Raw genomic sequence first — 6,376 nt, 5'->3', positions numbered from 1 at the left:
GTTCTATCTCATGTAAAATTACTCCATACGAATAGATATACTTATGTATTTTTTCGTTTGATTTGTTAACTAAATTTTTTATGTATACTTTCACATGCCTTTTCTCTCTATAAAGAAGAGAGATTTTATTTGGTTTGATGATTAAACCATAAGAATTAAGAAACATAAAATACAAACAAATGAAGGGAAAAAATTTAAAAACTGGTTTTAGATTGAACCGGCTAAAGTATGACACTGTTATTACTGATACTTGAAAACATTTCAATATCAAGGATCCGTGGCGCAATGGTAGCGCGTCTGACTCCAGATCAGAAGGTTGCGTGTTCGATTCACGTCGGGTTCAATCCCCCGATTCATATGGGTTCGCCCTTTTTTTCTTTTTCTAAAACCTTTCTTTCTTCAATTTTTCAGAACCATCCCCTTTGTGACAATAGTGAATTTTCTTCCCTTGGGAATGTTGTAGTTACGAGTTCAATAAGCATTTACATTTCTTATTCCTTCTTTAGAAGAATTAACCTAAATACCCGTACACCCAACTGCTAAAACAATAGTCGAAGGATGTATAAAATATGTATTATCTATTTATAATATTGTTTGTCCGTAAAACGATACAGTTGAATTTGTTCGCGTCTTCTAGAGAGATGAATCAATTTGATCCCAAAGATAATGAATTAATCGATTTAGATGTAAGATACTTAGCTCAAAATGTAGATGAAATGATAGATTCGAAGAGCCCGGGAATAAGGTTTCCGGGCACAATGATGATAAGATTAACAAGCGAGAAAGAGAGAAAAAAGGTATCAGATTGCTGTGTAGAATTTAGTCAATGTATTCCAGAAAAACTGTGTCTTACAATGATAGTTGAGCCTATTATTTATAGCTCAGTGGGCGTAATGGTCGGGCCTACCACTAATGACAATTATTGGAGTGTGATAATGGAAACCTAATGGTAAACATAAATGCTCTGATTTTTTTAATGAGTCGTTACTCTTTAATGTTGTGGAATATTCTTCATTAAATATCATCGGGCGCAGCATGCTTAATGCCCTTATGAACTTGCCTTTCTCGACGACACACGAAGTAGTTGTACCCGATTTTCCATCCTCTCGGTTTTGATTCCACGTGTCCCCTTCTTAAGTGGTCACGTAACATAACGTATTTTACCCAATACAGATAGTCCCCTTGCTTTCCGGTGACATAACTTTATGTTACCGGGAAGTTGTTGAGAATCCTCTTTTGGCGGAAAATAATATAATTCCTTTTGTAGGTTACTGACGATTGATTAGATGTCTGTCTCCCCACATTTAATGCCTAGAACACGTGTCCTCTTATGATTTTGCACGCCTTCTGTCGGTTATCGAGGTAATTAGAGCCAAGTATTTTAGCCGCCCAAAATTTACCTATACGTATCAACTCCCTTTTCCTTTGGGTCTTACGAGTTGCTTGAACTTCCAACCTGCATTCTTGCTCTTCATCTCTTCTCTAATTGTTTCCAAACATAGAATTTCTTCTTCCCCTCTTCTAATGGCTTCTTCATCGAAACGTTCTGGTTCTTCGAAAAATAAGAACAAAAACGAAGATTCTGCTCCTCCAACAGCAAGTTCCATAAAAAGACTCAGTATTTCAAAGGATTTCTAGGAGAAATTTCCTACTGACAACCCCCGTTCATGGGCGGTTAGCAGGTGCCCATCTTCCATCGGTCCTTCCAGTACCCCTACTGTGAAGGAAGACTGTCGTTGCCCAAATTTGGACATCATCACTCCCGATCTATCGGAGCAAGTGACCCTTCCCAGAGAGGGTTTTACATATTTTTATACATACCCTCTTACGTTGGGTACGTTTTCTTTGATTGGGGAGCTTGATTCCGGGATAGCAAAATTTTACCTCCGTTACCAGGTATGTTTGGCATAGATAAGCCCCTCTGTGTGGAGGACGGTTTTCTTCCTTCGGCGCTTGTGTTTTGAAATCGGAGAAGAGCTGACCTTGGCCCATATGATGAATTTGTATTCCTCCAAGATCTTCCGTAGGGGGATGATAAATCTTTGCAAGTGTGGTCACCATGCTTTGATATCAAGCATGGATAATGACAATGACCGAGGGTGGATGGAACGATTTGTTGCAATTGCCTCCGGTAACATCAATCCAGTAACGGCCTCATCCTTTCCAGTTGCTTGGAACCGTTCCCGTAAATTTCTCTCAAAACCTTTTTCTCTTCAAAATGCTTTTTTACGCCTGTATTGATCTTTCAACTCTTGTATGATATAGCGACTTGATGGGTCCCACCAGTGGTAGGAGGCTTGGATCGGTGGGTTCAAAAGATTTTAGACATCACCACGCCCGAAACCCGCTTATGGAAAGAACTGTCCATCAAATACGGGTGGAAGGCCAAATATCATGGTAATTGTAATTTGCTTTGCTTTAGTTTTTGTATATGTAAATTTTGGCTGAATCCCCTGACTTGTTTGCCAAATTAGGTCTATCCCCGGGCTCACTAGAGATCCCCGAAGAGGATATTTTGGCCGACCCTGCTGATGCGACAAGGCTACTCCAGGAGGCGTTTGCTCGAACGGGTGCTTTCGGATCTGCTCCGAGTCCCCGGCCAAAGAGAAGACGTTCCTCTGCGGTCGAGGAGAAGAACAAGAGAGTAAAGGTTGATGCCCCCGAATCATCCCCGGTGGCGACGTTGGCCGGTCCTCCCACAGGCCGGTTGTAGACACCGTAGTGATTGATGATGATGAAGCTAGTGATGAGGAAGCTTCTCTCTATAGAAGACAACGATCTTTATCCTCTCAACAGGATGCTCAACTTATTGATGCAGTCACGTCCGCCGAGGATGATGTCTCGGCTCTTTGGGGAGAGTTTGATTTGGTGGAAAATGCTAACTCCCGTTCTCGGGCCCCAATTGTTGTGCCCGGTACTGTAAGTCAGAGTACCACATGCTTATCGTCCTCGGTTGGTGAGCTCCCAACAATCGATCCCGCCTCTAATGCAACTATTTCCCGCTTTTCTCCCTTACCAGCTTCATCATCACCTTCTTCGCAACCAGCAACTATTACATCTTTTCCATCTTCATCCACACTTTCAGGAACAACATCATCTCCAAGGGCCGTATCTGGCCGTGCTGAAGGCGCTCCTCTTCCTCGGTCCCTTATTTATGGAAATCTGGGGCAAATTATGCTGCCCCTTCCAAAGATCCTCAGAGGAGGAGGAATGTTACCCTTTCAGTTTCTACCGTGTGCAACCTTTTTTCCCGGCCGGTGGAGCTTGCAAACTATCTGAAGCCTTTGGCTTCAGAGAAAGACTAGGAAAAAATTCAAACACTCTCAGGAGAGTGTTTGTTAAACAATGCCATGCATAATGCCGCAGCGGTATGTTTCTTTCTTTGCTATTTTCAGCTTTCGAATGAATGCGTTTTAAGTCTTACCTCTTCTTATCGTGTAGGCCAATTTTCTTGATTCCGAGGGGCTTCAAAGATTAATCTGTGAGAAGAAGGAGTTCTCTTCTGAACGGGACTAGCTTTTGGAAGAGCGGGACTAAACTATCCTTCGCCTCTCGGAACTAGAAATTAGGGCCACTGAGGCAGTCATTTTTTAGGCTCGCTTGCAGCAAAGTGAACAGGAAGTTGAGATCATTAGCCATGAGATAAGGTCGTTGAGGACTAGCTTTAATGAAGTCAAGGCTAAATGGGCTAAGGTTTAGGATGTCATTCTTACTACCAATGACCGTGAAGCTGTTGCCGCTGAAAGAGTGGCTAACTTAGAAGTAGCCTTGAATTCTAAGGGCAAAGAGCTTACAGCTACGGAGGAAAGATATGCCCGGTTGGAGGAGAAGAATAAGAAAACTATTAAGCATAACAAGCTCTATAGTTCAACTGTCCGAGATCTTGATGCTAGTCTTCGATCTTCTAGGTCCACCCGGGATACTCTTTCCATCGAGATCACCGATTTCAAAGAGAAACTCGAGCGTCGAGAGGCTTCTTTTGTTGTCGAAAAGACTTACGCCATGTACGGCATGAGGAGAAAAACCTTGGAAGAATCCAAATATGGCACTATCGATTTTGATGTCAAAATTGCTAAGGCACGTAAGCTTGAGTTGACTGTAAAACGTGGACTCTCGTGCGGTCTGACGCTCCAGGTTCTTCTGATTCTAGTTCCGAGATTTCGGATATTAAAGAGAAGTCGGAAAGAGACGATGCAGAAGACCCGGTTGGAGAAGATGTCGATCCATCAGTGGCACCACCTACTGTTTTCCGGGGATGCAGATACTTCTCTTCCTCCTAGTTTCAGCGATCTTGTGGTTTAGCTTTTCCTTTCTCTATTTTGTATTTCCCTTTGGTACATCTTTGTGAATAAAGATGTGTTGTTGCTTAGATATTTGGCTCGGTCCTACTTTTACTTAGATATTTGTACAAGCTTTTTAATCCTTGCGCATGTTTTCCTACTTTTTTGCACGTGGTCTTGTCACACCCCAGTTTACCCCCACAAAGATATATATCATGTTGTGGATTATGGGTTAAAGAGTTTCTCCAATTAATGTGATAAACTTGAATAAGAATTATTTTATTTACAGAGTCGTCACTTGGAATAGATCTTTGGGTATTTCAAGTCACCTTTTATTTGAATCCCTATTCAAAGGAAGATTTGACTCTTTTATTATTGGTCTGCGAAAATAAAGTCCAGGTAAGAAATTCTGTTGACCGAGAAGAAGGTGTAAGGCATTCCTCGAGTCCCGTGGTTTTAACACGGTCGCTTTATTGACTACAACTTGGCTTGAATTAGATTTGGATAAACTGTGATTTATTGGTTTTCATATTTTATCCATACGCTTTTAATTATTAAAATATGGAATTATCTTTGAAACGAATCACGTGTATGAATCCGTTTTGTTTATTGTGCCAAAATCATGCCACGCGTACGTGTACACAATTAATCATACTTTATTAATTATTAAGATTGTTTGGCCAAAGTCGCGTGAACGCATACTTTGATTTTATTTGAGAATCATAATGATGTCACGCGAACGTGTAGACAATCACGATTATAGATTAGAACACGCCTAAGCATACTACGAATATTCATTGATTTCTCTGACACTAATTTGAGATTATACAGTAAAAATTTCCTACACTTTTAATGATACTCGTTCAATATATGAGTTCCCATACCTAATTATAATTGACAAAACTCTAAATTGGATAAAGCCAACACCTTAAAATACGACGATTACAGCGTTCATGCTTAACACATCAATCCATTGTGACACAGCAAATAAGTAGATAAGCTAAGAAACGCTAAAGTCATATGTTTGTTTGATTAGTTCCTGGCAATTGTGGCAAAACGATGTAACATAATAAATGAGGAAATATACAAAAGTTTTTGTCGGTGACAAATGTTATTTTATCTAGCAAAAAAAAAACCAAACTTAATATAATAGTAATAAAATCAATTTAAACATGCTCAAACACTCGGTAAACTAGCTTAAAGACAAAAAAATAAACAAAACAATAAGATATGGCAAGGAATGGACTTAAAGCATGAAAGATGAAATATTATTGAATATGATAAGAACAAGAGTGAACCTTCAATAGCTTAAAATTTTCTTCAATACATACGTAGAAAACGGAACTTCCAAATCTGTGTGGAATGAACCGCGACCGGAGATGACTGATGGAACTTCGAACCGAAAATTCTCCGGCGACCTCGAATTTCTTCAACACCCCAGCTCCAATACAACTTAGCAGAGAAGGATTTCAGAATCGGATTTTGTGACTCCGGCGAAACTATAGTGATTTTGCCAGTGCATTTGTTTTTGGAGGAAAGGGACGTTGCTGGGATGTTGTAATGGCTTCCTCCTCGTGTATGTGGTAAGTGTGTGTGTGTGTGATGTGAAGATGAGAGAGAGGCAGGCAGCTTGGAGGGAGTGAAGGAGAGGGTGGCGGCTAGGTCATTCTCTTTCTCTTAGAGCTTTAGGGTTCCTTTAAGGGGGGATCTTCTGTCCGTTTCTAGTGAAGAAAAAAGGAGTTAGGGGTTGTTTTAATGGGTAGGGAGAGTGGTATGGAGTTTGTGAGTGGGGGACAAGCATGGGGGACAAGGAGCGGGGGACAGGGGAAAGTGGAGTATAAATAGTGGGGGACAAAGAGTGAGGAGCAAAGAAAAATGGAGTGGGGACACGTGTGGGAAGATTTGAGCGTGAATGATAGAGTGAGAAGTGAGGTATTGGTGAGATGAGTGGAGAAAAATTCAAGCATGGTCAAAAATTAGGTGTTCAAAGGTCTCAGATATATTTTCTTCGATGGACTTTGTTTCCGAGGGAACCCCTATTTCGAGAGGGTTACAATAGATATTCGTGCAAGTCTATTTTTGTGTCTTTTTCATAT

At 40.7% G+C, this 6,376-nt stretch overlaps 1 non-coding gene across 1 annotated transcript; it reads left to right on the top strand.

Moving 5' to 3' along the window:
- The first annotated feature begins 271 nt into the window (after positions 1-271).
- Positions 272-343, top strand: TRNAW-CCA (transfer RNA tryptophan (anticodon CCA)). The gene has a single exon. It is a non-coding gene; the product is annotated as a tRNA-Trp (tRNA).
- Positions 344-6,376: the final 6,033 nt, after the last annotated feature.

The sequence above is a fragment of the Nicotiana tomentosiformis genome, chromosome 8 (assembly GCF_000390325.3).
Source record: "Nicotiana tomentosiformis chromosome 8, ASM39032v3, whole genome shotgun sequence".
Taxonomy (NCBI): Eukaryota; Viridiplantae; Streptophyta; class Magnoliopsida; order Solanales; family Solanaceae; genus Nicotiana; species Nicotiana tomentosiformis.
The sequence above is the reverse complement of the archived record's forward strand: the minus strand, read 5'-3'. Positions and strand labels throughout refer to the sequence as shown.